This window comes from Pipistrellus hanaki (assembly GCF_964339955.1).
Source record: "Pipistrellus hanaki genome assembly, chromosome: 15".
Lineage (NCBI taxonomy): Eukaryota > Metazoa > Chordata > Mammalia > Chiroptera > Vespertilionidae > Pipistrellus > Pipistrellus hanaki.
The window spans coordinates 8306239-8322935 of record NC_140517.1 but is presented as its reverse complement, the minus strand read 5'-3'; positions in this window follow the sequence as shown (position 1 = coordinate 8322935).

Genomic DNA, 16697 nt, shown 5'->3' with positions numbered 1-16697 from the left:
TGCCAATGCTTCAAAATAGGCTCTCCCAGGCCATGGTGTTTTGTGGAAGAGCCACACTCAAGGGACCAAAGAGCCCCATTGTGGCTTCGCGAGCCACAATTTGCAGTTTGCCAACCACGGGCCTAAGACATGGACCTTTTAGGGTCATTGTTACTGTCATCGCCAATGCTAAGCCAAACTATGCTTGAGTCATGTCCATTGATCAAAGCAAGCTACTTTACTATGCTTGAAATTAATGAGCAAGGGTAGTAAACTCTGTCGAATGTAGAAAGAGAAGGGGAGTGAATAACCACTGAATAATAATTCAGATAATCATAATTTCATACAAATAGAAAGGCATAGACTAATATGGAATGATACTATAAGATGTATAACACTGGGTTATTGATACTTTTAGTATAGATTATAGGATTTTTTCCATAAGATTGAAAAAAATAATTTACTGTTGTGGTAAACTAGTGCCTAGTGATATTTTGAGTTTTCCTGTTTCTGAATAAGTAGACGATCACTGGGAAGGGCCCATGTGACAAAATCAAGCTAGTAAGGGCCATTTTTATGGAAAAGCACTTAAGAGACAGTCGTTGTTTGTTATCTAAACTATTGTGTATCCTCTTCTGATGGATTCATGGGCCATTAGGGACAAAGTTTAAAAAATGCCATGTGCCCCCTTGCTCTCCTAGGTCCTTGCCACTGTCTCATCAAGAGGCAGAGTCTATTTCTCCTATCCTTGGATTGGGCCAGGCTTGCGACTCTTTTGTAAGGGTGGAATGTGCACACCACCTCATGTGACTTTTGTGTGTGCTCACTGCTTGCTGGGATACTCCGTTTTGGAGCCTGTAGCTGGGCTGGAAGCAGGCTGATGCCTTGAGGCCGCCATGCTGTTTTGAAGCCCACACTGTGAGGATTGCCAGGAAGAAAGAGGTGCTCAGTCAGGCCCAGCTACTCCAGCTTCTTGCTGGTTCGGCTCCAGCCACCAAGTGACTCAGGTGTAGAAGAAAATTGAGCCAAAACCTTATGGTCAAGCTCTTGCAGAATTCTCGCTCACATAAACCTTGAGAAATGATAGAATTGTTATTCTGTTAGTGATTGCACCACTCTTGTAACCTGAAGTGGTATTTGTAAATATTTTTGGCAAATTATACGTTCCTTTCTTCAATCTGGAATGAAACTTTAAAATGATTGCTCAAGAGCCATATAAATGTGGATTCCCTTTGATCTATTATTGTATTTTCCAAGATTATGGGTTATGTTTTATATGTGATGTACACATGTATATTTAAATTCCTTTTAAAAGTGAGCAGCAACAATAGAGTGAGAGAAGAGAAAATGGGTTATGCAAACTAAAGAGCGTCAATTAAATGATTTATTGTATAAATTCTAAAAGAAAGATCAGAATGAATAAAGACCATCTAACTACATGAAATAATGCAAGAGACATTGCATTAAATAGAAAACACATATAAGATTGTATGTACATTTTACTTGTAACTACAGGAAATTTGTATAGAAAGATGAAGAATGCAAACAAAACTGACTATATAATTGAGATAATATTTATAATTTAGGGTCAAAATAATAGTAGCCAGACTTTTAAATACTTCACCGAAGCACATAATATCTAATATCTAATTCCATTAAAAAAATCTACAAAATGTCCTGATTGGGAATTAAACCCATCACCTTCTGTTTAGGACATGATGATCCAACCAACTGAGTCACACCAGCCAGAGCTATTTGGGTTTTACTTATAATTGATTAAGAAGCCAAGGCTTAACTGCAAGTTAAGTGATTGTAAACTGTTTATGCTCTGGTGCCAGGATGGCACTGCTTAAGGGTGTAACTTGATAAACTTAGCATACTTGCTCAGTAATATTTGAGTTTTGCTCATTATATATATCCAAATGTCTCACAGTGATTTTGATGCCTCTTCAGCTTTTAATTTTATTCTCCATAACATCTTTATTCTCTATAATAAGTTTTCACTAATTAAAGGAGTCATTGCAAGTGTTGAAAATGGGCTTAAATAACAATGAGTTAAGAAAGGAAGTTATATATGCTAAAATGTATTGAAATACCAAGCATATTATATAATACACATTGGAAATCATTTAACTTAATGCAAGGAAATAAAAAGAGTACTAATATCAACGTAGATTATAGTCATGAAGTTATTTATTTAATCAGGCAAGTTTTAGTTCTATTTATGACTTCATGAATGTATCTCTTGCACAAAACCTTTGTAATTATTTACATATTACATCAGGTGGCTATCTTTGATGACAATCATATATTCATTTCTTCATTGGACTGTTGGCAGCTATAATGATATTCAGTACATAGTAGGCACTTGCCAGTATTTTTATATAAATAAATAAAGTTGAACTTTTTATTTTCAGTTGTGAACTAGCCATGCTTATTTCACATTTGTATTCTTTGTGTCCCCACTTTTTAAAATTTTTTATTTTATTTTATTTTTTATTTTTTTGTAATTTAGAGATTCTGCTCATTTGTCTTACTTTTATAAATGTTTTTCTCCTAAGGACATTTCCTTTTCTATTTGGAACAAATATCTGTTTTCATGGATGCCATTGTGAGGGAGGACTCCACTTGTCTTTGTAATTAAATCAGCACAGATGGCAGATCACCAGCCTCCCTGCAGCCGATCTGTCACCTTCACCTCCCTCTGGGACATCCAAACCCAAGGAGTGAAATGAACACAGGTCATAGGTGGGGCCTGTGGCATACTACATAAACCAACACACAAACACAAAACTGTAAGCACCTGCCATAGTTAATCATTTAAACACAATATATCTAATAACACTACATAACACATTTCTGTGTTGTGACTCCCATTTTACCAACTAAGAAACTGAGGCTCACAAAGTTTATTTCCCAAGGCCATACGGTTAAAAAGAGCAGAGCAACTGCTCAGATTCACATTTGTTGGAATGCCCACTATTCCACAGAGCCTTTGTAAAGAAGCATCATTGTGGGAAGCATAGCGCATGCATAAAGATAAAAGCAAACACACACACACACACACACACACACACACACACACACACACACACAAATGTATGTCTTATGGGTGCCACTATAAGGGGCTTCAAATTATTGGGCTAAAATATTTTAGAGGAAGTCCTTAGTCTACACTCCAGTTATGCTTCATGAAAGCCCAACATTGCACTCCCATAGAGTTCTTGTTAGGTCTTTTGATTCGTATGCCTATGTTATTTGGAGAAAATCCATGCCTGGTAGCTAGACTTGGACAATCCTGCAATATGTCTAATCAATAAATAAATGTGTTTGTACACTTAATGTGGAAAAGCATGCTGAACTTTGGATAGAAAATTCTTGAGGACAATGAGTCAACTCTCTATCTGTAATTTTAAACAAATATATATTTATGTATTGCTGCATTAAAGGCATTCAGTGTACATTGTAATCAGGCTTTATTTCAAAAGCAAATCTTGTGTGGTATTTTATTTCAACTTGCTCTGATACATAGAAAATAAAATAAGTCCTGCTTTGTTTAACAAACATAAATTAGTCTATCATTTTTCCAACAACCACTCAGCTGTAAATAATAGAAATTATTACTTGATGATTTCACCAAACTGCCTGTCAAAGGCTGTAATTGTTATAATTTAGGTGGTAAGTATATGTTGCTTTGAACTACAGATACTAATTCATACCAACATCTGGAACCTTCTGCTTATTTACATATAGTCACTCTTCTGAAAGAGAATTCCAGAGATTTGGCTGACCTCTGCTTCCCCGATGGATATAAATGATCAGTAGGGCAAAGACATAGGCACAATTTTTGTTGAGCACTGATTTTTTGCCAAGTAATATATTTGTCACTTTCCATGATAGTTTATTCTTAACATGAGCATCATGTTAAGAGTAACATGAGCATCATGAGGTTAGAATTAGCACTGTCCACTTTCAAATGCAAGAATGAATGCTCTTGTATTCAAAACATAGTCTGAGCACCAGAACCATACATTTGGGCTACCAGTCCCTAAATATACTCTCTTTCTCTCTCTCTCTCTCTCTCTCTCTCTCTCTCTCTCTCTCTCTATATATATATATATATATATATATATATGTGTGTGTGTGTGTGTGTGTGTGTGTGTGTGTGTGTGTGTATGTGTGTATTTATATACATGTGTGTGTATGTATGTGTATATATATATATATATATATATATATATATATATATAAATATAATTGATTTCAGAGAGAAAGGGAGAGGGAGAGGGACAAGAGAGAGATAGAAACATCAATGGTGAGAAAGAATAATCAATCAACTGTCTCCTGCACCTGCCCGCCCCCCCCCCCCCCCCACACACACACACACTGAGGATCAAGCCCGCAACCTGGGCATCCACCCTGACCTGTAATTGAACTGCAATCTCCTGATTCATAGGTCAGTGCTTAACCACTGAGCTGCTCCGGAAGGGTTAAATACACAGTCTTACCCAGGAGGCCAGAAGCTATTACTACATGGGAGGGAATCCTTTCACTTAACAATGCTGAGAACTTCTTCTTTAGGATTTTTGGAAGTGAAATAAATATCTCCTTGAAAACTATGAATTCAATCCTTATGTTTTCTCGTCACAACTGCCTGCTTTCAAATTTATGTTTCCTGCTGTCTTCAAGTGTAGCAGAGTATCAGATCCCATCAGGAGTTCATGAACCAATGTCCTCGGGTTATTGGTACCTCATTAAATTTGAGATTCACTGTTTAGCGTTTCTATTATCGCCATTATCACCTCATTGAGACCTTCACAAGACTTCCATTTTATATCTATTTTCTCCTAACTCATCACCCTTTTGTTTTACTTTTCTCTTCCTCATCCAAATTTGACTCTAAGCACCATTTTTTATTGAAAAACAAACAAAATAATAGACCTGGCCCAATCCTAGACCAAGTAAATAAAAACATCGAAAGGGAGGACTTAGGCATCAACAGTTAAAAAAAATATCACCAGATAATTCCAATATGTAAATATTTCTGAGAACAAAAAACTAACCCTCTCTTCTAATTTTTGTTTGCCCAATTACATGTTAGGGAAATCTTTAATCCTGTGTCAATGCAATTAGCATGTCTTTCTACCTAACATTTACATATTAACAAAATTTAGCTGATGGATAGACAGCAGGCAACTTCATTTTTCTTATTAATTTTCATTACACCTTGAAGTCTCTTTAATTAATATATATGACATTAAAATAAAAACTAAATGATCTGCCTATAAATTATTAACAAAAATTATCTTAGATTTTTGTCTTCCTTACCATTTTTGCTGTCTTCCACAATGAATGAATATTATTTTATACAAGGGAAATCAGTCTTTAAAATCAAAATACAAAATATTTTGAAGTATGATTTACTGACTCTTGTTAATTATAAAGTATACATGATTATATATTTTCTGGTCTCAATCATTTAAAAAATTTCCAGACATATAATTTTGTTAAACAGTGTCACCCCAATAAATTCAATAAAAAGAGGAGAAAAGTGAAATTAGGAGTTGAGAGGAAATGCTTCAAATCCTAATTATAGGTAATATTTAAACTTTATTAGGTTTCTGTTGTGTAACACATTACTACAAACTTAACTAAAAATATCACTTTAATGATCTCACAGATTCTGGGTGTCTAAGGTCACCACAAGACTGGTATGCCTTAGTGGTTGAGTGTCTACCTACGGTTTGATCCCCCATGCCCAGTTGTGGGCTCAATTTCTGACTTCATTTAGGGCCTTAATAAATTGTTATATCAGGTCTCTCAGTGCTAAAGTACTTAGTGTGCTATGCATCCAACATTAACCAACTGTTGACTAACCAGCTGGGTTGCACCTGCACTTAAGCCCTGTAGCTCTAACTAAATGCCAAAACTTTACCCACGGAGAGGCCAGCATTTAATCAATGATGAAGAGTTCTCATGCTTAAAGAGTCACTATGTCACAGAAACTACACTTTCCCTCATAGGATATTAACCTTCCTCATATTCAAATTCCTATTGAATTGCTTGATACATAGGAATATATCATAGTTGTTTTGTGAACATCATATGTTGAAATCGGTGCACAGTATTCTTCCTAAGCACAATCTCCTAGGTGCATTGCCAAGTGCAAATGGTCAAAGCACAGCTCACCTGCCTGGTGATGAAAGACTACAGCAGGGCAGAGTGGTGTGAATCTTCCAACTTCCTGAGGAGTGCCTAGCAGCATCATCCAACTCTCAAATTGCTGAAACCATCAAAAGAGAAAATTGACAAGTGAGGCCAAATGTCACAGAGAGGCCATTCTTAAAACATTTAAGACTTCCCAAGAACGTAATGCTAGGGACATATGTAGGCTTATACAGCTTTTATTATAAATTACGTTTTTCGGGTTAAAAAAGAAAAAGTGCATTGAACAGAAAATCATCCCATTTCAACAAACTCAGCACTTTTGCTTGCTTTTAGCAGGTTGTTTTTTTGTTTGTTTGTTTCAAAGCTGACTATTTTTCTGCAAGGTTGAAGAAAAAGAAAGAAAACTTTATATAAAGGTTTTAATGTATACAGACATGCATGCTCATGAGTTACATAATTACATATTTTTTTCATTTAAAAGAAAAAGTAGAATTTATTGTAAAAAATGTTCAAAAGTCGGGATCTTTGACGTTTTTATTCTAATTTGTGGCTGAACATTTGATGTTTGAAAGTTAACTCTCATCATTTATTATTTTTTCTGAAGATTGCTTTAATAGAAACAAAAGAATTTTATTCCAGTGCCTGTAAATGTACCTAACACGTCCTTACTTCCAGGTATTCTATTCAAATGAAACAACATACAAATCATCAAACAACTGATGAAAATAGGGTATTCGAAGGGATTCATTTATCAGCAGCTTAACATGTCATTAAGAGTGTATGGGGAGGGGAGGTGGGTAAGAGATCAACCAAAGAACTTGTATGTATAAATATAAACATAACCCATGGACACAGACAGTAGGGGGGTGAGGGCATGTACTGGGGATAGTGGGAAGGGCTGGGAAGAGGTCAATGGGGAGGTGGGGGGAAGGAGATATATGTGATACTTTAAACAATGAAGAATTAAAAAATAAAACCTATAACATCTTGGCCATTGAAAGTGGCAAACACTTTTAGGATGGCCATACTGTGAGCATCAGCTAAACATCCTTACTCTTTCCCTTTCTCTAAAAGCCTTTGGACTTTAAAAATACTATTTTCAATCTCAATTGTACAATAAAATGTTTGTTTTATGTATTTGTTTTTGGTGTGACTATTGAAAGATTTTTTTTTAACATGGCACATAGATAATATTGTTAAAAATAAAAGGGCGTTTTTTTCCTCCTTTAAAAAAAAAGAATGAATGGAAATCTAGAGGTAGAATTAGTCCAAAATCAATACAAATTTATTCAGGTGTATTGATTTTAAAATGAAGGCTATAATATTAAAAAAAAGATAACCAAGTGATATACAAAGAATGTATAGGAAAAATAATGAGAATTTAGTGTTTCAGGTACTGTGATAAGCAGTTTACCAACATTTTTTTTTATTGGATTAACCTACCAAACCTATGAAGGATACTCTCTGCTCATAATTTATTTGGTCTTTCTTATATTTGTTATAAATTGACATAATGTTACCTATCCTGGTTATATTTTAGAGTTGCTATAAATACTAAATGAGAGGATATATATTGGTGTGTGTATATAGGTATGTTCACATCTTTATTTATTTGTATTTCTCCATTTTGCAAGTTCAGAAAGAATAAGTAATTCCCAAGATTAAAGAGCTAGCTAGTGATCTATTTTGGAACCAATACATATATTTTCTTTTTAGGACACATACTACACATACTACAACATGCTAGAATAAAGAGCAGGTGTTGACAATCACACACAAAGATTAAAATCCCAATTTTATTACTACTTTGCTCTGTGACATGGATATAATCATCTAAACTCCTTGATCCTCAGTTTTTTCAAAGTGAATATAATTTATTCATTCAATAAACATGTATTCAAAATCTATTATATGATAATGTCCTAGATGCATGGGCTACTTTATTGATCAAAATTTAGAAAAAGACTTTCTCTTGTGAAATTTACATACAAGTTGGAGAAACAGCCAATACATAAGCCCAATAGATAAGTATATAATTTACTCTTATAAGGTGATAAGTGACATGGGGAAAAACATATTTATCCATTATATTTTGAGAGGGAATTTAGATTCAGTATACAACATACCTAGAATAGGGCTAAGCATGTAGTATTCATCTATTCACATGGTTAAATTAATTTCTTCCTACTCAACATACTCTCAGTCTCTTTCCATTTACTCTGCTGTCCCTAATGGCAAGATATAAGGTAAATACAAATCAATCATAACCTCAAATTCCAAATCATCAAGAACTGGTAATATTTTCCTTTTAAAAACTTTAGTTGCCATAAGAAATAACTGAGTCAAGCACCTCAAGTTTAGTTTTTCAGATATGGATGGTAATGAAAGAGGCAAAAGAACAGCAGTCTAACAAGTAATCCCTGCTGAAGCCTTTGTGTGGAAAATAAAAATAAAACTTTGAGAGAGGCAGAGCTCAACACGAGGAAATTCATGATAGCTGCAACGCTGGATAATATACCATATGCCCTTCTACAACCGGGCACAACAGGACATTGTCAAAATGACTTTCTTAACTCACCCTGTTGAGTTTAGGTGCAGAATGGGAAGCCATATGGTGCAATTCAGCCCTCTACATGAATTTCTGTTCTTTGTTTTTTGTTTTTATTGTGTCTGTCACATTATTTCTCTATCATTTTTGATGTCAGTGTGCAAACTGGTTTTGCAAGAACAATGAGGACCTCGCTGAGAATGCTGTGAAGCGAGGTAACTTCTGTTTGCCTGCACAAAAGGCCATACTGATGCTGGCTTTGGATTCAGAAGGTCCCCAGCATCTATAGATGGATGTGCCAACTGCTGTGCAGAAGCAGGCCTTCAATGCAAGGCAGTGGCTTCCTGTAAAAAAGAGCAAATAAAAAAAAACACTACTTCAAGTTCTGGCTCAGGGACCCAAATGCACTTTGGGTTTTGGAGATTTTCCCAAGTCCCATTATGGTGTAGACCTACTAGGTACTCATCCATCTACATGTTCATTCAACAACCTTTAGCTGAGTATCTGCTAATAAATATATCAAATGTAGAACTAGACTCAAGGGATACAGCGATGTAGTACAGTTCCCTGGAGACTTGTATGCTTAAAGTATGGTAGTCACCAGGAATGTGTTGAGAAGTAATTAAATTTGGTGGAATGTTGATAAATCTTGGAGGCAAAGTGCTGGGGGGGTGGGGGGCGGCGAAGTAATAATAACCAATGAGATCTGAATGGATTTGAAATGTTTTAAATTGGGAATAACAACAAAACATGTGATAAAACTAAATAGAAGTTAAGTGATAAAATCAGATTTCCATTCAAGGTAGATGAAACATAACCATGTGAGGTCATAGGGGCATGGGAGTGTGTACTGTGTTTAGTCCTGGGTAAATTATTTAGTTGCTGGATAGGTAGAGAGTAGCTCAAGCATAAGTTGTGGTGGAGATAGTTCTGAAGGCTTGCCTGGTAAGTTGGAAATACCTTCATGGAAATTTAGACTAAAGTCCTCTAGAAATAAGTGCACTTCTAATGAAATTAACTTCTTAAAAAAAACTTTACCTGGATAAAAATAACAGTTTTCCTTTGAACTTCTTACACTCCTTTGCATAATTCAAATTCCTTTATAGCTTGAGGGGAAGTGCGTGGGCATTCAGAGATAAAAGACAGAGTTTCACAGGTAAAATTACTCCCACGAAAGCTGTATTAGTGCCAGTGAAACAGCTGTGCTGGATGACTGCCCCAGTGTGCATGCCACACCTCCTTTGCAGTTCGCTGAAAATCAGGTCATGGAGTTGAAACATCTGCATAGATCTTGAATGAGATTCAGATTTTTTTAAAACTCATGCTTAATATATTTGATATCAAATATATTGACATCAAATATATTTGCGGGGGTGGGGGGGAAGCATTGACTTTGTGTCTTAGACTCACTCTCATTCCATTGCTGCTGGTTGGTTATCCCTGTGCAAAATGCTTCATCTCTGAAAGTCTGAATTTTTTTTCTATAAAAGTTTACACTTTTCTTGAGAAAATTAGTGGTGTAGAATTTGTGTGTGTTATATAATCCTTACCCTGTCCCTAGCATGAGTATCTGTAATGATTTCAGGGTAAGTCTAATGAGTATGGTAATAGTCAAATGACATTAGGACATTGTGGACATCACTCATTCTTAGGGTTGCCAGAATTTGGAGCCAACTCAATGGCACCAGAACACACAGAGCTGGTATGATGGCCTCACTGATTATAACGGGCACCCTTTACATTCCCAATTTTTCTCAGTTGGCCAGTCTCTTCTGATTTTTTTTTGCTTATTTTCTCTATCCAGCCATAGTATATTATTTCAAGCTAACACTGCACCAAACTCTTAATTATCTCAAGTGAGATTTTCCCTATATTACGACACCTAGTGGCAGAAAAGCCAAGATGACCCCAAATTTGATTTGAAATACGTGGCTTACTTAGGAAAACTTACAGTACGAGTCACCCATCTTACCTTGGTTTTGCTACAGTATTGTTAGCAGCCTCTGTTAGGCAACATCAGAAAGACTTTTGGCATTCCAGGTAGCTGTAATTGGGCTTTGCATAAAAGCAACAGTAAATGGTAAATACATGAGTGACAGGATGTACTGCTGAGTGACCTTGGAGAAGACAGCCCTCAGCCCCAGGCTTGCGGCAGTCACATCATTATCCCGGACTTGGGATTTGCAGAGTTTGGAGGACATTCCCACACGGGGTAACTCCTGGGTGCCAATCTCTCCTGCACTAAGGCACCAGGTGCTTTTGATTATGTGAGATCTACTTTGAGGCGTATTGGTACTTTAGCCAGCGGTATTAAAATTCTTGACAAGGTAAAGCAGTGTATTAAGAGCTTTGCCTCTTAACGGCTAAAAATACATACCTACTCTTGCCCCCTCTTATTCCATCTGAGACATTAAATGACACCGCTCTTATCGGTTTGGCTGCAAAGTCATTAGTTTTGTGTTTGAAATGAAGAAGGGAAAAAATCAAATCTTCTTAGCTTCTGAGATGTCATGTGAATTTCACAGAAACCTGAAGGGAAAAGTTCACTTTAAAAAAAAAAATAAGGTTTGGGATGACTGACTGGTATTGTGGGTTGACTATAATAATTACAGAAATGTTTCTATGTGTCATAGTCATGAATCAGTCAAAGTCATCAAGAGATTTGTTAAAAGCCCCCTCTGTAGTCAAAGTCAAAAAGTAATTTAATAATACCCTGAATAGAAGTATAACTCATATAAAAAGAAAGCAATCAGATTGATAAAACTCTATACCAATCCAAAGTTAGCCAAATCTGAATTCAATAAGAATAACTATAGGGGAAATTTTTGTTGAGATATTATGGTAAATTCATTGTATGCCTTAGCTTATTTAATACTTCTGCCCCCTTTCAGGTAGATGCTATCATACTTGTGGTGTATATGATGCAATGAGGATTAGAGAAGTTAAATAATTTTTCTATGATTGCATGGCCCAGATTCTTCAGGAGAGCAGAAGGGAAAGGATGAGACAGAGAGAGAGAAAAAATCAACCAATCAATATGAGAGAGACACATTGATTGGTTGCCTCCTATATGCATCTGGACCTGGGTCAGGGATTCAGCCTGCAACTGAGATACTTGACCAGAATCAAATCCAGGACTTTTCAGCCCAAAGGCTGGTGCTCTATCCATTGAGCAAAACTGGCTAGGGCAAGAAGACCTCTTTTTAAGCATGGGTTCTTTTTTATTTCATAACTTTTTTTTTTGTGATGCGTACATATCTTTTTCTAAACACAATGTTAACTCTAATTTTTTTTGTCATCTGAAATATTACTGTTGTTTGTAACTTTATGACATTCTTTCTTATTTCAAATAGGTGGGCTTTCAAAATTTCTATGCTCTGCTTCTTGTGTCCCTTCACTTTGCTCCAATCAAAGATTTGAAATTGAAATTCAGGAATTGAAAGAGAGAGGATAGACACTATGTTTCAGGGTTTGTGTATTTTTAATATAGTAGTTACATTTTTCAACAGGGGTATATTTATCCCAGTTTCAGATGAAACAGACTAGATATTCCTGATTCAAGTACTTCCTCTATAACCATTCTGTACTCAAAACACAAGAGTAGGTGCTAGAGATTGCATGCTGGTTTTCAATAACGGATTCAAGTTGTAATTTAGTAGCTGGATAAAGGGAGGAAAGGGATTTTTCTACAGCAGATTGCGAATCCCAAACTCCTACTTTACATCTTTCAAATAATCCAGGAATGAGGCTGCGGATCTATTAAGTGTTCACCATCTTACAAGCAATCTCTATATGCTAACGCACCATGGAAACTCAATAACTGCCGTATAGAAAGAGAAGTATGTTGTGCTAATTTGGAAGAACAGGAAAACTACAGTAGAGAAGTAGTGTGAAATAATATAAGAAAATCTCCACAAGGCTACACACTGGCATTAAAAAACAATAACAGCTAGGCCGGCCTCGCTCAATGACTCAGTATTCAACCTATGAACCAGAAGGTCATGGTTTGATTCCTGGTCAGGGCACATACCCAGGTTGAGGGTTCGATCCCCCATGTGGGGTGTGCAGGAGGCAGCCAATCAATGCCTCTCATCATTGATGTTTCTATCGCTCTCTTCTTCTTCCTTCCTTCCTGAAACTAATAAAATATATATTTATAAAAAGAACAACAAAACAAAGAAGCTCATTGCTCTCTGGAACATATATTGCTGCAGTCTTCGGACTTTTTTGGAGATCCCTGGTTCTGATGGACAATGCAATGAGACTGCTTTGCTGAATGATCAGCTCTGCACACAGATGCTTTCAGACTGCTGTCCAGGGCCCAGATGTCCAAAAGGGGCTGCTGTTTGTTTTACTGTAAGTTATGTCTCTTCTTCATGAAAAGGAAAACATTATCTCTCTGTGCTAGCTATAGGGGGGATTTCAAAAAGTAAATGAGATTGTAACATCACTATCCCATTGTGTTTGAAGCACAGCAGCGATTGTCAATGAGGAAAAGTCAGCCAGACATATCATAGAGCTCATTAAAAACGGTGTCAGGAGACAAACTAATTAGGACACAGTGTACAGAGATATGTCATGATGTCATTCTAGGGGGGAAAAAGAGGAGAAGAAAGCATTGAAATCTTCAAAAATGTAAATGAAATAGAGAATTGCACACAATCATGGGAAAGCAAATTAATTACTGCTTCACTCATCACCGACAGAGAGCATAATAGAAATAAAAGCTCTAGAGGTGCATTTAAAGATTTTTTAAAAAATAACTTGTTTTTCATAGCCGTGGGTCTCATCCTGATGTCCTATTACTTTGTCCAAACGACTCATCATCTCTGAGCACCTGAAGGGAGCCACTTAAAGACTCGTGACTATAGAAGTAGGGGCAAGTCCCACCAAAGCAAATGGGATCCTATCCCTGGAAAGGACTGAGTCTGTAGAATCATGAAACTCATTTGCATGAGCCACTGACAAGCTGCACTGTGTGGAGAGAAAACACAAGAAGCATTACGGCCCATCAATTTCTGAAATCCACTCTGTACAGGAGCTACTGGTCACATCTGTGCAAATTTCTCAAGCTGCATCCCCATAAAACAACAAAATCAGGCACTGTCAGCAGAAATGGGGGCGTTTTGAATACATCAGTCAGAGAACAAGCCCATTTGAGAAACAGACTTAAGAAAAGGTCAACCGGGAGGTTCTGGAAACACACTAAAAGCTCTCACTTGAATGCGTGTTATTTATTTCTTTGGAAACAGATAGAGTGCTGACTACAACAAACCTGCCTGTCATGTGATTCATGCTCCTTCCACCTCCCAGCTCAAAACTTAATTAAATGTATCTACATCTAGCTTCCTGATATACATTTGAAACTTTCAAAATAATTCCCTTAAGCCCTGAGACCTCCTGTAAAATAGGTTTGCGTGTGTAAAGAACTGTGCCGGAAGTCACCATGTGTAATTATAGTAAGACCATCTCTGTGATTGGTATCATGTATAAAGTTAATTGTCTCATTAACCTTAGGCATTATCATCTAAGACCCATTATAAATGACAATCGAACTTAAGACTGGAAATGAAATAAAAATAATGACATCAACATAGTGTATCCATTGCAATCTTTCAGATTTAAATGCATGTCTTCTCAGGTTAATAGGTAATAAGAGCTGTGATGTCAACATGATCAATTATTAGAAAACTGGCCTTGCTGTGGTAGTGGCCTCTTAATATGTCTTAGCACCTTTCAGATTCACTATCTGCATTGCTCTATGCATTTTTTTACTCTAGACAATAGAACATTAATAATGACTTAAAATGGAAGGAAAAGTCTCTTCCATATCCAGTAAATCTTTTGAAGTAGATGATGGAGAATGAGAACTTCTACTGGCCCTAGTGTCCGTAGAACCAGAGCACAGAAGAATCCTATATAATAAAAACTTAATATTGTGTCCAACTGTTCAACCAATTGCTATAACACACACTGACCACCAGGTGGCAGACACTCCAACCAGTAGGTTAGCTTGCTACTGGTGACCAGTCGATGAGGACTGGGCAAGATGGGCTGGATATGCCCTGGAACCCTCCCACAGTCCCTTCCTGGACCCAATTGTGCACCTGAAGGATCCCTCAGCCTGGCCTGACCCCTCTGGGGATGTTGGAGAGCTTGTTTTGGACCGATCCTGTAGGCCAGGCCGAGGGACCCCACTGGTTCATGAGTTCATGCACCAGGGCTCTAGTGTTCTATAAAAATGACCAGAATCACCATTAATTGAATATTTACTATTTCAATAAACAGTAGTTGAATACTTATCTTTATTTAGTAATAGTTGATTTACTCTTTTATTCTTTTTTTTTAATTTTTAGAGCATATTTTATGGTAATTAGTTGTCCCCATTTTAGAGAAGATATTTAGAGGAAGTGCCCCATATAGCTTGGTTTGTTCTTAGATGGGGAAACATACCAACCATTGGTGTCACTAACTGCTTGGAAAAAGAATGCAGACTATAATATGATGCCCATGTGTGAAACCTTTTAGCCCTGCAAACTGCAAATATGTGACCTGCCACATGAATAAACATGGGCAATGTAGGCACTGGTTTCTCACCCATAAAATGGCAGGCAATTGTATGTCTACTAGCAGCCCTGTGCACAGATTTGTGTGTGAGTAGCTTGCTGCAGCTTGCCTCAGCTGGACACCCCGCCCACCATCACTCGTATCTCTCCTCTGCAGGTAGCTTGCTGCCTTGCCCTTCTGTAGCTCTCTGCCACTTGTAGCTCACTGCTCCACCCTCCTGCTGATTGGTCATTATGTGATGGTGTTCTGACCAATTTGCATATTTCCCTATTATAAGTATAGATTATAATTATAAGTGGTATATTTTTCCACTGCATTCATACATGCATAGAATCAACTAAAACATTTAGAATGATTCACTGTAATGTAGCTGTGCTGAAAGAGTATTAAATAAACCAATAACTAGCCAAAATATCTCATTATAAATAATCTATAGAAATAAATAAAAATAGAAAATATATTTTAGAAAAAGACTAGTGGAGAAACAAGTATATTAAATATTGAACAGATTGCACATATATAATGTATAATTAAAATTTATAATCATAGTCAAGTTAATTGGTTTTTTAATACTATCACATTCATCCAAAATAAGTAGATAATAATTAAATGACAATTAAACAAAATATTTCTTAATTTATCAAATTGGTATTACATAAGTTTAGGAAATAGCTTTAATAAAAGGATAACATCAGTCATTATTTATGGTGTATAACTAATTAAATTAAAATGCAAATATATTATTGATTGCATATTGCTTTTAGCATATTATAGTTTAATAAAAGCACACATAGGAAAACACTCATTGAGGTAATTTTATACACTAAATTTGGTAGTTGGTATGTACCAAAGTCCAGTCATTTAGTAGGTATTAAAGCATATGAAACTATCATGAATAAAATGCTCAAAGTTCTATAGAGTGTCTTCAATCCCTAGATATTTAGTCAAAAATAGTGAACAGTCAATGTACAATTTTCTTGCTAAGGTAATTACACACACACACACATACACACACACACACACACACACACACATACACACACAATATTTCTATGAAGCATGCACTAATTCTCTATTGGATTAAATGAGATGGAGCAGAAAATGTGGTCTTGCATACCAGAACTCCATTAAAAATTCTTCCTCTAAAATTTATTTGAAGCCTACCCCTCTAAGTAATCAACATGATAACTGTTTCAGGAATCCGGCTTTTTTTTTTTCTTTGTAATTATCTTTAGAAAGACTGACACTTAAAATAAATGGATAGTATCAGCTGGATAAATGCTTACACTATATTATTATACTTTAAAATTTTATTCACAGCAGTTTTGTACAACCCAGTTGCTTATAATTTGCTGTAATTGCTCCTCAAATAGAGCATTAAGTTTTATGGCTTTATATTTTCCTTGACTAAAAGGCTTTATTACCATAACAATGT